We start from the raw sequence: 16,433 nt of genomic DNA on the forward strand, positions 1-16,433 counted from the left end.
AGCTTCCGCCCTCATCAGTAGCTGTGCTGTTACATGGATATCAGTAGTGGCAGTAAAGACACACAATACCTTCATGCTGAAATGCATAGGACAAGCCTTCTGATATTGTGCGTGGAGTTGTGATTGAGGTTATACCAGGAATTTTTAATGGATTGTCCATATATAGGAATGTATTTAATCAAGTTATATACCGCTTTCCATATCAAAATATGTTTCTAAGCAGTTAAGGAATTCTGTCCATAACAAAATAAAAAACCCTGGTTTATTCCTTTTTGTTATTTTGATTTTTTCCCCATAAGAAATGAAATACATGAGCATGTCCAGCCCCCTTTTATAATGGAGCATGGCATATGGAGGGAAGTCAGATTCTCTGATCCGACAGGCAGTGGGTCACCAAGGCCAGGTTAGAGGTGTTTCCCAGCTCCGATTCTTTTCATCAGATATTTTTTTTAAATCATATTTCTGTGCCACTAAATTTAACACAAACATTCTCAAGGAAGTTGAGAATAAATGTCCCAACAATAAAACAGTTTTAAAATGTAATACATTTAAAACAAGTTAATAAAACAATTTAAAAAACAAAGCAACAACGAAAGCACAATTCCAGCTAAATCCCAAGTACCTGGCCAACTAAGAATACAATCATTTATCTCCAAAATGAGACCAATGGAGAAGATAGAGGGGCCTCTTGAAAGACTCTGTTCCACAGCTCCAGAGCCACCACTGAAAATACTTTGCTCCAGGTGTTAGAAAAAAGGAGACTCCATAACCGTTGGCGTCTCAAGTTACGTAAGAGCCCGAGTGGCAGGAAAATATAGGCGGAGCAAAAAGGGAATCATACTGACGCGCTCATGACTAACAGCTTGGTAAGCTGATAGTGACTGTTTATTGGATATTGACTTAGTGAGCCGATGTACTAACTGTTTCATTGGTTACTGGTAAGAACAATAGGAGCGATATGATATAAAGGGCTTTTGCACACGTGTCTCGGGATCCAGACTGCTCTGCACCCGTTTTGCAAAACATTCAATAAAATAGTGTTGGATCCACTGCTGCCTGCCTGGCATTCTTTTCTTCTAAAACCGAAAGCAAGGACTTTTTATCTAACAATTTGGTGCCGTGACTCGGATCCTGCTTCGGGGCGCGTCCCCTTCGCGCTGAGACGAGGGGCCGCGGAGGAGAAGTGGCCACAGGCGGTTGTTTTACACTGCCTTCTCCTCACGACGGTGGCAGCAGAGGTGCCTGGGGACCAACGCCAGAGGAAGAGGGAGACGTGATCACTCTTTTTAGGCACCGGCAGTGGATCAATAAGCAGCTGGACGCAGCTGCGGGCGGGACAGAAGAGGCTTTTGGGGTAAGTGAAACAGCTTACATTAGGGGATAAACGCGGGACGGTGGTGTGTTTGTGATTGTGTGAGACGCCTACGGGCGAAGCGAGTGGGGAGCCCCGATCTGCATTTCCTTACCCCGGAGACGGGCTAGGTCAGAGGAGGGCGAAGCGCAAGAATTGCTGACTGAAATTCCCACCGTCATGGGCGGGTCCCAATCTAAGTCTGCGAAGAAGTCCCATATGCCCTTGGAGTGTTGTTTGCGCAATTGGTCACATTTTAAGCAGGATTATGGAACTAAGATGACAAAGGATCGTCTTGTCTTTTTTTGCACACGGGAATGGCCAATATTAGAACCCAAATGGCCACCCGAGGGGTCTTTTGACCCAACCTTGGTATCTGATGTGCGAACAATAGTAGCACAGAGGGGAAGTTGGGACCAGTTCCCTTATATTGATTCATGGGCAACTTGTGTGCCCCTTGGCGGCAGGCCTGCTCCGTGGGTTGTTAAATGCATGTCCCTTGCCCTTCCCATGGTGGTCAAAAGGAAACCACCAAAAGAAGGACCACCCAGGGTCGTGGCCACGGCACCGGAGGACCTACTGCTTCCTCCTCCCTATGGGACAGCCGTCGCAGGGCGCTCGTTGCAACCACCACCCTCTCCTGAGGGGCCCGCCCAGCGGTTAGATGCCCCCGAGAAGGACTCCTCTCATGAAATAGTACCGGAGGACCCCACCCCTCTAGTTGAACGCCAGGACACTCTCCAAGATCGTCTATATTCCCTAGAGGAAAGATTGGAGGTCCTACAGAGAGAGGCAAAAGGGGGACCTAACTACAACCTGCGAAAGGACCCCCAACCACCGGTGAAGTTCACCTTCCCCATCAGAGAAGTCCCCGACCCTACCGCCCAACATCCTCAAGGGACGATGTTTGTTTATGTCCCATTCACAACATCTGATTTGTATAATTGGAAACAATTTAACCCCTCCTTTGAAGAGGATCCCGGGCCACTCCTGTCTCTGATGGAGAATGTGAGGCTTACTCACAACCCCACATGGGACGATACACAAATGCTATTGAACACCTGTTTTCTCAGCCAAAAGTCAACCATCCTTGCAGGGGCACGAGCCAAGTATAGGGAGGAAAATCCCCAGGCAACTGAGGAGGAGACGGCGGAGGTTCTGCCCACAGGGCGACCCAATTGGGGGGTGGCCACAGCGGCACATAGACGCTTACATGCTGACTATTTTCGACTCATTTTAGCAGGCATGAAGCAAGCCGCGAGAAGGGTCCCCAATTTGCAAAAAGTCCTGACTCTAAAGCAAGACAAAAACGAACCTCCTGCCGTGTTCCTCCAAAGGCTGAGGGAAGCCTTCGCTAAATATACTGACATTGACTTGAATGATCCAAATAATTTAAGGATCCTCACGACTCAGTTCATGGGACATAGCTGCCAGGACATCAGAAAGAAGTTGCAAAAAGTTGAAGGAGGGTTGGCAGCTGACCTAGGAGTTTTAGTTGAAGTAGCTCAAAAGGTTTATGAGAGGCGAGAAGAAGAAGAAGGAAAAGAAAAAGACAAGAGGCAGGCCAAGCTCCTTGCTGCGGTTCTTAAACCTGACAAAGAGGGAGCTAGAAAGGGGAGGAAAGGGGGAAGGAAAGGATCTCCCCTGGGGAAAAATCAATGTGCCTTTTGTAAGCAAATGGGGCACTGGAAGCGTGACTGTGAGGCTTTGAAGCAGGAAGAGAGAGGGGAAAATACGGGAGGAGCGCAGAGAGTTCTGTATGAACAGGAAAGAGATTAGGACAGACCGGGGCCCAGCCCCCTCTTTGCCGTCTCTGAGGCAAGACGGGACCTCATGGTCAAAATAAAGGTTGGGGGCCGCTCCTACAAAGCCCTTGTGGACACAGGGGCCGCCCTGTCCGTCCTCCCCCTCAGTGAGCCCCCAACGGGAGGTGGGGGGTTCACCACCATAATGGGGGTCGAGGGAAGGGCAACCCAAGTGCCCCTCTCTCGTCCCCTGTTCACCAAGGTTGGGAAAACACACCTAGAACATGCATTTGTCTGTACCCCCTCCTGTCCGGTGGCATTGCTAGGGAGGGACTTATTGACTCAACTCCAAATTGAGATTGCTTTTACTCCTGACGGAAGGATGGAGATACGGCTCCCTAAACAGCAGAGTAGTAACTACCAAATGGCCCTTTTGAAGGTTGCAGAAGAATCCACCCCAGAGGCCACCGAGGACTGGAGCCTAATAGAAAACAGAGTCAACCCTCTAGCTTGGGCCGGGATTGGAGGGGCCTCTCGTGCCAAGTCGGCAGCACCATACAAAATTCCCCTCAAGGAGGGAGCAAGGCCTGTTCATGTGAAACAGTATCCCCTTTCCCGCCAAGGAAAGGAGGGCCTACAACCAGTAATAACAAAGCTCCGAGAAGAAGGCCGGCTCATTGAGATAATGTCCCCCTATAACACGCCCATCATCGCTGTGCCAAAAAGGGGAGGGGGGGCTTTCGCTTAGTGCAAGACCTCCGGCTCATTAATCAGCAGATCGAGGCCCCCCATCCTGTGGTCCCCAACCCACACACCCTCCTTGTAGGAATTCCGGAAGAGCACGCCTGGTTCACTGTCATAGACCTAAAAGACGCCTTTTTCAGCATCCCCCTCCACCCTGATTCAAGGCCTTTGTTCGCCTTTGAATGGGAAAGCCCAGAGGGGGGGTCAAAAGTTCAATTAGCATGGACAGTCATCCCTCAGGGGCTGAATCTCTCACCGGTGGTCTTTGGCCAGCAGCTCCAAAAGGATCTCGAACCCTGGGTCCAGCAGCACTCAGAGGTGCATCTCCTCCAGTACTGTGACGACCTCCTGATTTCAGCCAAGGCCAAGAATGCGTGCCTGAGTGGGACGGTTTCCCTCCTCAACTATCTAGCGGGGGGGGGGTATAAAGTGTCAAAAGAAAAAGTACAGTTGGCCCAACCAACTGTAAAATTCCTAGGCTACCACATAACTAAGGGGACTCGGAGCCTAGGGCAAGAAAGAATTGAAGTCATCCGTGACACTCCTGTCCCTAAGTCCCCCCGCGAATTGAGGGCCTACCTGGGGCTGACCGGATTCTGCCGACTATGGATAGCAAACTATGGGGAGACAGCGCGGCCGCTGTATGAGGCGCTGCAGAAAGATAGACTGGATAAATGGAAATGGACTAAGGAAATGAATAAGTCTTTTCTCAGTCTTAAAGCTGCTCTTGTGTCACCACCTGCTCTAGCCATACCAAATCCCAGCCGGCCATTTAGACTTTATGTGCATGAAAATAAGGGCATAGCTTTGGGAGTGCTTTGCCAGCGAAAAGGGCCCTCTTGGAGACCAGTGGGATATTATTCCAAGGTCCTAGATGTCGTAGCGCGAGGATGGCCAAGTTGCCTGAGGGCAGTAGCGGCAACAGCTCTGATTTGTACCGAAGCCGAGAAAATGACAATGGGAGGACCCATTGAAGTTTGGGTGCCGCATGGAGTGCCACAAATTTTGGGATCAGGAGGAGGAAGCAAATTTCTCAACCCAGCCCGGCATTCCCGATATGAAATAGGTTTACTAACAAACGAAAACCTCACTTTTAAGGCTTGCTCTAGCTTTAATATCGCCACACTACTGCCAACATTACTGGGCACAAACGGATCAGGACTCCCAGATCATGACTGCCTTGAAGTATTAGACCTAGACACCAAAGGCCGACCAGACCTTGAGGATGAACCAATAGAGGGAGCCAGAGATCTGTTTGTAGATGGATCTAGCTATATGCTGGATGGAAGGCGCTACACAGGTGCGGCCGTCGTTACTCTAGAGGAGAGTGTGCGCGAGGAAAGGCTGCCTCCTCATTTCTCCGCCCAATCCGCTGAACTGGTAGCCCTGACAAGAGCCCTGCAAGCCAGCAAGGGAAAGCGAGTAAATATTTATACCGATAGCAAAAATGCCTTCGCCGTTGTGCATGCTCATGGGCAACTGTGGAAAGAGAGGAGATTCCTTACAGCAAACGTATCTCCAGTGGCTAATGGCGGCCTAATAGTGGATCTTCTGGATGCCCTCCAGCTACCCTCACAAGTAGCTGTTGTCCACGTCCGAGCCCATGGGAAAGAAAAAGAGGAAAAATGGAGACAGGGCAACCAGAAGGCAGATGAGGCCGCAAAAAGAGCAGCCAGAGAGGGAATCCAAGGAACATTCCTCATTCTACCCAAAAGAAAAGAGCGCCCCACATACTCCCCTGCTGAGTTACGGATGGCACAAGAACACGGAATAAGTCCCTGCGATGACGGATGGATCCAGATGACAGATGGAAGACTGCTTCTTCCACAGACCCTGCAGAGGGTTGTTCTAGAGCAAGTTCACCATTCTCTTGGACACCCTGGAGCATCAGCCATGATCGACTATTGCAAGAGGCTGTTTGTCTCCCCTGGCTTAACTGTATGCGCCCACCGACTAGCCGCAACCTGTGAAGTCTGCCAGAAAACCAACCCTCCCAGGGCACCCCCTCCTCCAAAAGGAGGGCGACCATGGGCCTACTGTCCTTTCCAGAGGGCGCAGATTGATTTTGCTGAGATGCCACCATGTAGGGGTTACAGGTATTTGCTTGTAATAGTATGTCAAATGACAGGGTGGGTAGAGGCGTTTCCATGTAGGAACTGCCAAGCTAAAACTGTTGTTGCTAAATTGTTACAGGAGGTGGTGCCCCGGTTCTCCCTGCCCGAAGTTATAGAGTCCGATCAGGGCTCACACTTCACCTCAGTTATTACACGGGGGCTGGCACAATCTCTGGGAGTAGAGTGGCATTTACATTGCCCCTGGAGGCCCCAGGCAAGTGGACAGGTTGAAAGAATCAATTGGAGCCTCAAGGAGACTTTAACCAAACTCCAACGAGGGGTGAAGCTCACTTGGGTTGAGGCTCTGCCAATAGCTTTAACGAAGCTTCAAAGGATGCCAAGAAAGGACATAAAATTGCCCCCCTTCGAACTGATGTTTGGGTTCCCGCCTCGGGTACACTGCGGAAGGAGGGAGGAAGTCAAGTGGGAGGTGGGTGATCAGATGCTAAGGGATCAGTTGACTTCTCTATAGTCTGTTCTTTTACAGCTACGAGCTTATTCCGTTCCGTTTCAGAGACTGCCGTTAGATGCACCTATCCATCTCTTCCAGACGGGAGACGAGGTGTTGCTGAAAAAGTGGAATAAAGAAGCTTTAAAGGAAGGGTGGGAGGGGCCTTATTTGGTGGGACCAACCAGCCACTCGTGTGTAAAGCTTGTGGGTTCTAGTAAATGGACACATTGCAGCCGGGCGCGGTGGCGCGAGCCTGGAATCCAGCTACTCGGGAGGCTGAGGCCGGCGGATCGCGTGAGCTCAGGAGTTCTGGGCTGCAGTGGGCTATGCCGATCAGGTGTCCTCACTAAGTTCGGCGTCAATATGGCGGTCCCCGGGGAGCCGGGGGCCACCAGGTTGCCTAAGGAGGGGTTTGTGTCATGCTAGGTGGACGGTGTTGCACCTTCATCCCTAACAACACTGCCCCAGATGGCACAGTAACAAGGGCTTTGCAGGGCCTCACCGCCTTGTCTGAAGAATTAGCCGAGAATTCAGGGATTAACAACCCCGTGACTGCCTGGTTAGAGAGATGGTTTGGAAAATGGAAACACCTAGCAGCCTCAATCCTTATTTCGCTTGTAGTGATGATAGGAGTTTTAGTGTTATTTGGTTGTTGCATTATCCCCTGCGCTAGAGGCTTATCCCAGCGGTTAATTGAAACCGCTCTGTCAAAACAGATGCTCTTGCTTTATTGTGCTGATAAAGAAACTCCGTTTTAAATGCTTTAAGACGTGAATAAAGATTTAAAGGAGGGAATTGTTAGAAAAAAGGAGACTCCATAACCGTTGGCGTCTCAAGTTACGTAAGAGCCCGAGTGGCGGGAAAATATAGGCGGAGCAAAAAGGGAATCATACTGACGCGCTCATGACTAACAGCTTGGTAAGCTGATAGTGACTGTTTATTGGATATTGACTTAGTGAGCCGATGTACTAACTGTTTCATTGGTTACTGGTAAGAACAATAGAAGCGATATGATATAAAGGGCTTTTGCACACGTGTCTCGGGATCCAGACTGCTCTGCACCCGTTTTGCAAAACGTTCAATAAAATAGTGTTGGATCCACTGCTGCCTGCCTGGCATTCTTTTCTTCTAAAACCGAAAGCAAGGACTTTTTATCTAACACAGGTACAAGTTAATCTTAGGGTCAAACTAAATCTCATTTTTAATTGTAAAATGCAGCTACTTCTGTTCTTTTTCCTTACCCAAAAGTGAGTGTAAAACACCCAGTACAGACCAGAACCCTAGCATGGGTGGTGGTGGTAGGGGGGCTTTTACCCTGTTCCTCCCACTGTGGTTCTGGTCCAGATTGGGGCCCCACCTGCAGTTTGCATAGGGAAAAAGCTGCCATTGAAGCTAAGGGGCATTTTTTTTTCTATACAATTTGCAGGTGCAGGTTGCAAAGAGTTAAAGTCCCCCTACTTCCCAATCCAGAGTCCTGATCAGGTCCCTGCACTTACTTTTGTGTAAGAATAAAGAACAGACAGCTACATATTAAAAGCGACATGTAGTTTGGCTCTCAGTTCATGGAACGACAGCACTCGCAGAAGAGGATCATGGATGGATCTTTAAAACCCTTGGGGCTTGTATGGGAAAACATGTTTCCTCTCCTGAGATGCTGAAGACTGAGCCTGGGGGTCTTTGCATGCAGAGTACATGTTTTGTTGCTGAGCTATGGATTGTGACAGTGTAATTTTGCATCTAAGCAAACTTCAGTCAATTCTGCCTTTGGTTTCCAAAACATGTGCCTGACAACAAGGGCTTCTGGAGGCAGCTGCAAGCACAAAAATAAATACAAATAAAGGTAAGTTGTTTTGTAGATATATAATGCAGAGAGTTTGTTTGCTCTGAATTTGCTCCATACACTGATGCCAAGGGCGATGTTCCCCTTCTGACTCCATCTTTTGGAACAGTGCAGCAGCTATGCACCAAAATGACTAGTGGCTTGTTTGCTTGTTTCATGTTTTAAAAGGTCGCACAACAAGTAGCCAAATGCACTGCAAGCATGTTCACAGGGGCTCTCATGAAAGGTGATCAGGACTTAAGACTGAAGCATGCTAATGTTCCGTTCCCCCCCCCCCCATATTTACACTTGGAAGTAAGTAAGTATCAAGAAGTAAGAATCAAGAAGAGTGCCTACGAGCATGTTCAAAGGGCCTTTCAATGATACCGGGCAGTCACAGCACCTTATCTGGGGATGATGGGGCAAGGCCACTTGAGTCAAAAAGCGCAACTTCCAAGGCAAGCTTGTGTACTCAGATCACACTTACTTGAGAGTAAGTCTCGTTGAACTCACTGGGTGCTACTTCTGGATAAACATGCATGGGATCAGGCAGGAAGTGACTGTAAAAATGTCACCTCACTTGACAGGGCGGGGGATGTGTCTGAAGCTACTCTAATATTATTTCAACAGGTATTAGTTTGCTTGAATAAAACAAAGATGGCAAAAATAATTGGCAGAGTGTGGATTTATGTGAACAGATGGTGTACAGGAAAGAACAGAGAAACTCCAGGGAAGTGTGAGCTGTCCACTGAGCCTTTCATTCTGTTCCTGTTCTGATTATTTCCTAATGCTGCGTTGTCTAATTTTGGATTATTATGATTTTGTTATTTTTTAGGAGGGCGGCCAGTTTTCTGAGTGCTTTGACATTTGTGCTCTCATTCAAGTTACTCCCATTTGATTTAAGGGCCAGTCATAAAGGCAGCTTTGTAGAGTAAGTAAGGAATTCAACATTTTAAAAAAGATGATCACAGTCACCAGGAATTTGTCTTTGCAATAAACATCTGTGCATAATCAGTGCTTCTGAGAGCAACATTAGTGAAACAGTTTAGTACACTGTCGGTTGGACGTGGATAGCTTGTATATAGGCTGTGGTAGTGGGGGATGGAATTTTGTAAACAGGGCAAGGTAGTGGCTCAGAAAAGCATGAAATATTTGTTTGGGATATGAGTGATTCAGAAATTGTATGTTTATCCTGGAAGCTTAGACTATACAAACCAGTAATTTACACTGGCGGAAGATGAATATGCAGCCCGGCTGTGTATTCAATCAGTTCCTGGTTGAAATGGAAAAATTGGAAATTGCAGATGACGCACTATTTCCCACCCTCTCCTCCTGAGTCTTATTACACTTGATTTGTTTATCTTGAAAGAAATGCTCTGTGTGCTGTGATACAAATATTGTCTCAGTTGTTCCAAGTAAGACATTAGACAGACATGGGACCTGCCAATAAAATGAGAAAATGGTTCAGTGAAACTTCATTGTGGCTTATTTTAAGGGATCAATTCTACCTGTGAAGGGAATGCATATTTTGCTTGTTGGAGAAATGCAGTTTGCTTGCCAGAAGAATACTGTGGTGAAAGAAACTGTTTTATGTGTTTCTTATGGTATCAGAGAGAAGACACAACAGACTGTAATAAATGTAGCAAATGCAGGTTCTAAAAGCTAGAGTGGATCAACATTTTGTAATCTGGGAGATTTTTTCCTTTCTTTTTAAACCCTATAAGCAGTTCTCAGAGAATTTGGTTCACAAGGCAATTGGGTCAAAAAGGAATCCATTTTATGTATTGTGGTAGCGTGCTGCATCCTTTTGTCCTGATGGCTATACAAAAAGAGATGTGTCACTGCAGCATAGGGATGTCAGAGAATTCCGCCATGGATCTCGGTGAGGCCGAATGCCAGTGCATTCAGCCCCCCGAATTCTGTGGCAGAACGGCCTGCCCCCCCGCCCCCCTGCGGATCCCCCCCGGGATGAGACTTACCTGGGGCAGATGTTCCGGGCGGTGGCGGCTGCGGTGGTGGCTGCAGCGGCGGTGGCTGCGGCGGCTGGTCTTCCGACCAGCTGCCGCCGCCGCCACCATTTGCAGTCTGGGTTTTTTTTTTTTTTTTACAGAGATGTGATAGGCTACGTAAAGATTTACATAGCCTATCATGGCTGGGTTAATAAAAAAACCCGCATACGCAAATGGCAGCGGCTACGGCCGCTGCCATTTGCATTCCTTCTTTTGGGCCGTCTTAGTCTACGTAAATATTTACATAGACTATTACGGCGGAAATAAAGGGGAACGCAAATAGCGTAGTGGGCGCTATTTGCATTCCCCTTTATTTTCGCCATAATAGTCTACGTAAATATTTACGTAGACTAAGATGGCCAAAAAGAAGGAACGCAAATGGTGGCGGCCGTAGCCGCCGCCATTTGTGTACGCGGTTTTTTTGTTTTTTACCCACAGCCCTCTGCGGCTGGAAATCTGGCTGTGGACAGCTCTGGCCTGGGTCTGGCCAGCTGCTCCACGGAGCACAGCCGGCCATTCGAGGATTCCGGGAGGGAGGAACGGATCGCCTCGGAACGCCTCCCCCCCACCATAAACATAATCCGCGGAAAGGTAAGTGACCTTCATACATCCCTACGTGCAGCAACAATTAAGAGGCAGGTGCCAATATTGGTTGGAATACTGTCACAACCTTTATTATATTTACAACCAGGGAATGAACCCGGCTTTGCACAGGTTGGAATAGCCCTTAGTTTGATACAGAGAAGCCTTCAAGAAAACCTATGCAGCTATTAGAGTTTGGCACGTTGTGCCGCATCTGAGTGAAGCCACCCCTTGACACGCGTGGGCACAGCCCTTGCCATGGTGTGCCCCTAGAGCCCCTTGAAGGAGGAGTCTGTTCACTCCATTCCTCTGACAGGGGAATTTTCCATAGCAGAAAGAATGGGAGAGGCGTATAACTCTGTCCCAATGACCTACTAATCTCCTCTGGCTAGGGATCGGCAGGTCCCCCCCCCCCGTTTGGGTTCTCCAGGCACCCACCCAGCCCCTGCCCCCACTTGCGTGCACCTAGACCAGCTCTTGAGCTCCCTGCCGCTCACGGAGCTCCTGCATTCACCTGGGTGGCCTCGTTGAGCTCTGCTGTTGCCATTTTTTGAAAAATAAAATGGCAATCGTGATAATGCACATACAGTCAGGGCCAGAAATATTGGAACAAGTATAACTGTTTTGGCAGTTGTCCTCTGTACACCACCATATTGAAGTTGAAAGGAAACACACCCAGATGGGAGCGAAGTCAGGACTTCCAGCTGTAATTCAAGGGGTGTGACAAAAGTGGGGCGCTAACCATTCAGGAAGGACAGCCTGTGGCATATACCCCCCCCCATTGTTGGTGGCTCATAAGTAATGGATCGAATAGCTGACAAGCAGCGGCATGGCCAGGTGTGGCCTATTTCCTGGGTACCCCATGACCAATCAAGCAGATAAAAGGCCTGGAGGTGGTTCTGAGTGTTACATTTGCATTTGGTAGCTGTTCACTGGAACTCCCAACATGAGGTCCAAAGAGGTGTCCATGTGAGTGAAGAAGGCCATAATTAGGCTGAGGAAACAACATAAACCCATCTGAGAGATAGCAAAAACAATGGGAGTGGCCAACACAACGGTTTGGAACATCCTGAAAAAGAAGGAATTAACTGGCAAGCTCAGCAACAGCAAAAGACCATAGAAGACAACTAAAGTGGATGACCGCAGAATTCTGCTCATGGTGAAGAGGAACCTTTTCACAACATCTAGCCAGGTCAAGAACCAGGTCATGCTCTTGAGGAGGTAAGCATGTCATTCTCAACATCTACAGTCAAGAGGCGGCTTTATGAATGTAAATACAGAGGCTTCACAACAAGGTGCAAACCACTGGTAACACTCAAGAACAGACAGGCCAGATTAGCCTTTGCCAGCAAACACCTTAAAAAGCCTGTCCTGTTCTGGAATAAGATTCTTTGGACTGATGAAACCAAGATTGACTTATATCAGAATGATGGGAAGAGAAAAGTATGGAGAAGGAAAGGAACAGCTCATGATCCAAAGCATACCACATCATCTGTCAAACATGGTGGAGGCAGTGTTATGGCATGGGCATGAATGGCTGCCAATGGAACCGGGTCACTGGTGTTTATTGATGACCTGACTGCTGCTAATAAAAGCAGCAGGATGAATTCTGAAGTGTATAGGGCTATACTTTCTGCTCAGATTCAGCTGAATTCAAACTGATAGGACGCCATTTCATATTGCAGATGGATAATGACCCAAAACATACAGCAAAAGCTACCCAAGAGTTTGTCGAGGGAAAAAAGTGGGATGTTCTTCAATGGCCAAGTCAGTCACCTGATCTCCACCCCACAGAGCATGCTTTTCACTTCCTGAAGACAAGACTGAAGGCAGAAAGACCCACAGACAAGCAGCAGCTGAAGGCAGCTGCAGTAAAGGCCTGGCAAAGCATCTCGAGGGAGGAAACTCAGCATTTGGTCATGTCCATGGGTTCCAGACTTCAGGCAGTCATTGACTGCAAAAGATTTATATCTAGGTATTAAAGGCGATCCTTAAGTCTGAAATGATGTTGGTTTGTTCCATTACTTATGCGCCACCAACGATGGGTGTGTGTGTATGCCACTGGCTGTACTTCCTGAATTAGTGCCCCACTTTTGTCCAACCCCTTGAATTACAGCTGGAAGTCCTGACTTCGCCCCCATCTGAGTGTGTTTCCTTTCAACTTCAATGTGGTGGCGTACAGAGGCCAACTGCCAAAACAGTTATCCTTGTTCCATTATTTCTGGCCCTAACTGTATTTGCATATATGCAAAATTGGGCCATGAATAGCCCATCTAGGCAAGATTACAGGCGTTTGCTTGCCTGTAATCTTGCCCATATGGGCTATTCATGGCCCCATTTTGTGTATATGCAAGTATGATTTTTTTCTGAAAAATGGTGATCATGGAGCTCAACGCTGTTGTCCAGGTGGGTCAGCGAGCGTGGCAGGGGGCAGGCAGGGGCAGGGGCTTGGTGAGCATGGCTCAGGGGCGCGGGGAGAGTGTTGCCAGATTCCCAGGCAGAATCGGGCACCTGCGCCATTCGTACTTCAAACTGTATGGACTGCAAAGCTATGGACTGGTTAGGGAAGTCTGTCACCTAGTTATTGAAGATGGTACTGCAGGCTTTAAGCACATGGACACATTAAAATTAATTATTTCATTTAAAAAACAAAATAACCTGAGGTGGATACCCCTAGAGTCCTCCTAGTATCCATGCTAAGTTTTAACTGTCTAGGTTTCATGGTCTTGATGCTAATAGACAGATACATATCCCCTTTTTTATTATAGACTACATTAAACTAGGATTGCTGCAAATGGGAGTTGAAGCAGGTCCTCATTTCCTACTCTCTGTGCGAGAGGAAGTGGTAGGTTTAGCCATCTAACTTTGACCCATATCCTGTCCTCTATTTGCTTTTGCTGCAGAAAATTCCAGACAGAGTACTGTCAACGCCAGGAACCCCTCAGAGTGTACAGATGGGGATCCCTGTCAAAACACTGTGGGTCAGAAACAAGGGGTGGATTCACAATATGGTGATAGTGATCCTTGCAGTACATAGCTCTGGATGTTAGGGCCAGGATGCCCTGCTGTGGGAAGGCCACTTTCTGTAAAAACTCATCAACAAAAGCTCTAACTGCAAATTAAAATTTGTCTCCCAGTTACTGGGACTGACAAGAAGCAAAAGCTCTGTAATGTGAGATTATGGAACGATCCGTCACTGTGCATGCTAGACAGATGCACCATCTAGTTCAGTTCTATCTTTACGTTTACACCTGGGTTGCAACAGAAATATGTCAACATGAATCAGTGTATGTGGTGTAGCAATCTGCCTTTGTATGTATGGTTTGCCAACTCCACTACTCCATCTGGAATTTTCAGCAACACAGGGGTTGCGTGGGTGGAAGGCATAGTATACGGGGCAAATTTGATGAAAACTCAGCTTAAAGGTGGCCTTTTTCCTCTGGTCTACACCCAAAGTTCTGGAAGTTGTTCAGAATTGTGAGTTATAACACTTAGGAGAAATTGCCCTCTTTCTTCAAAGCCTCAACAAGGCACCTTAATTGAGGTCTTGCAGTGTGTGAATTTTTAAAATGTAATTGGTTAATTGATTAGCCACTTAGAAGCCAGACAGTTAATTGATTAAAATCTTTAATTGGTTGACAGATCTAGAAATTAGAGACGTACAGCTGGGACAGAGAGGGGGGAAAACGTTGAATGCAAAATGTGTTGGAAGATTCAGCAAGCCTTTGTGACGTTTATAAACCTTAAAGGCTGCAAAGGCGATTATAAATGTCACTGTAGGGCAGCTTTACATTTACACCTTGATGGCACATGGATATGTCATCATGAATCCATGTATGTCACAAAGCCCTTCTGGTGCATTTTGCGTGTCTGGTTTGTTACAGCGTTTCCCTACAAATCAAATTAATATTGAAATTGCCCCGGCTTTATTTAACAACCCACTCAATCACTAGTGGCTGCGCTTGACCTGGTGCTACAGAGGGTAAGAACAGGTTCTGGTACTCTATTTTAGATACTAAAAAAGGAACAGAAAGGGGAATAAGGTGAAGTGAGGTTAAAAAAAAAATGGTTCAGAGCATGGAGAAGAAAAGTACTTGAGAAGGATTGAAAAATATTCCTCTTATGTGATTACCTTTTCACAGGTAATCACAGGTAAGTTGGGAAAATAGGAGTCACTACAATCTCATGATCTGCCGTATATATTATATCTTCATTTCACACATTATTTTTCTCCACATGACTGTAAGGCTGTACAAAGCTGAGTAATCTAAGGGTGACTTAGTACATGCGCTTTCATCACTTGATGTTTTGTAACACCAAGCGAATATTTGCATGTGTGACACAGACATAATCAAGCATTACAGGTGAATTTTTGTGTCATCTTCCATCAGCTCAAACACACTATTACTTAATTGTTGGATGTAGGCAGTTATACTTTCCTGCTGCCTTGAGAAACTGGGTGGAGAGACTCAGTGGTGCTAAGGTGCTATAACAGAAAAGCCAGCCTGACTCAGAAGACCTGAAAGGCTAGGTGACGTTCAGTAGTCCGCATGCACTGTTAGAAGCCTGTTCTGGCATTGCTGTTGGCTTTATGGTCATTAGTCCCACATATTGGGTGGGTAGAAAGTACATCTCCATGTTTTGGACTTCAGCTTCCAGCATTCCTGACCATTGGCCATGCTGACAGTAGCTTCTGGAAGTTGAACTCCAAAATATCTGAAGATGTACCTTTTGCCCACCTCTGTCATGTATTACAACTGGGCAGTGCCACAAAGGAAACAGAGAAGTACTCTAAGTTATTATTCATATTCAGTTATGTTGAATAAGCAACAATTAAATCCAATGTGGGTAAAGTGTATATTGACATAAGACAATTTAGGGGAATTCTTCAGAGGAGCAGAGTGTGGGCAAATGAGATAATGATTTTTATCTGAAGAATAAAAGAGAATCAGTACCAAAAGATAACTGTGACATTGCTATGCTATTTGCTTGTTGGTAACAAGCAGCGCTATTATTTTGCTGCGCTCTTAAGCATTGGCTTCCTATGGGACCCAGATGATTCTTCACTGCCACTTTTTGATCAGTGATGCTGAAATTCTGAGAGATTTCCCTTCTGGCTGCTCCACATCTGCTCCTGATCAACAGCTGGAGGTGCTGGAAGTAGTAAAATTCACATGATTAGAGCACAGAAATTGACATTAACAGGTGCATGGATGTGTGGCATACCCTGAAATTGTTTTGGCTCAAAACACATATATGGACACCCAGTCTTTGTAACATGATATTGTTTCAGTCCCAAGAAACTGACACCTAGGGTAAAACTAAGTTTGTGTGCTAGGGTGGATTGAGTGGAGTGATTAATTTGTGACCATTATAGTTAAAATAACGTCAGCACACTAAATCTACGTAGGCATCTGTAGAACATACCTTTCTTAAATGTGTTGCTTTTTGCTGTTTAAAGTATGTTAAGCAGGTACTTAGAAGCTACATTTCCCTTAATTTCTTCTGCTGATGTTGGAGATTAAATGTGTTTGTCTGATGATCTCATGTTGCACTGCACTGCGTACAGCTGTTTGCATAACTTACCTTCTTTGTGAAGGGATACAGCTAGTCTCTTG

General features: G+C 46.7%; 1 protein-coding gene and 1 pseudogene across 4 annotated transcripts in view; both read left to right on the forward strand.

Annotated features, from left to right (window-relative positions):
• The window catches only part of LDLRAD4 (low density lipoprotein receptor class A domain containing 4), a 439,787-nt gene that overhangs the window by 181,077 nt on the left and 242,277 nt on the right, over positions 1–16,433 (forward strand). The gene's annotated exons all lie outside the window — the stretch shown is intronic.
• Positions 6,638–6,907, forward strand: LOC146347127 (signal recognition particle RNA; annotated as a pseudogene).

Source organism: Heloderma suspectum, chromosome 4, assembly GCF_057233095.1.
Source record: "Heloderma suspectum isolate Gila_16-S chromosome 4, 16-S_ref, whole genome shotgun sequence".
NCBI lineage: Eukaryota > Metazoa > Chordata > Lepidosauria > Squamata > Helodermatidae > Heloderma > Heloderma suspectum.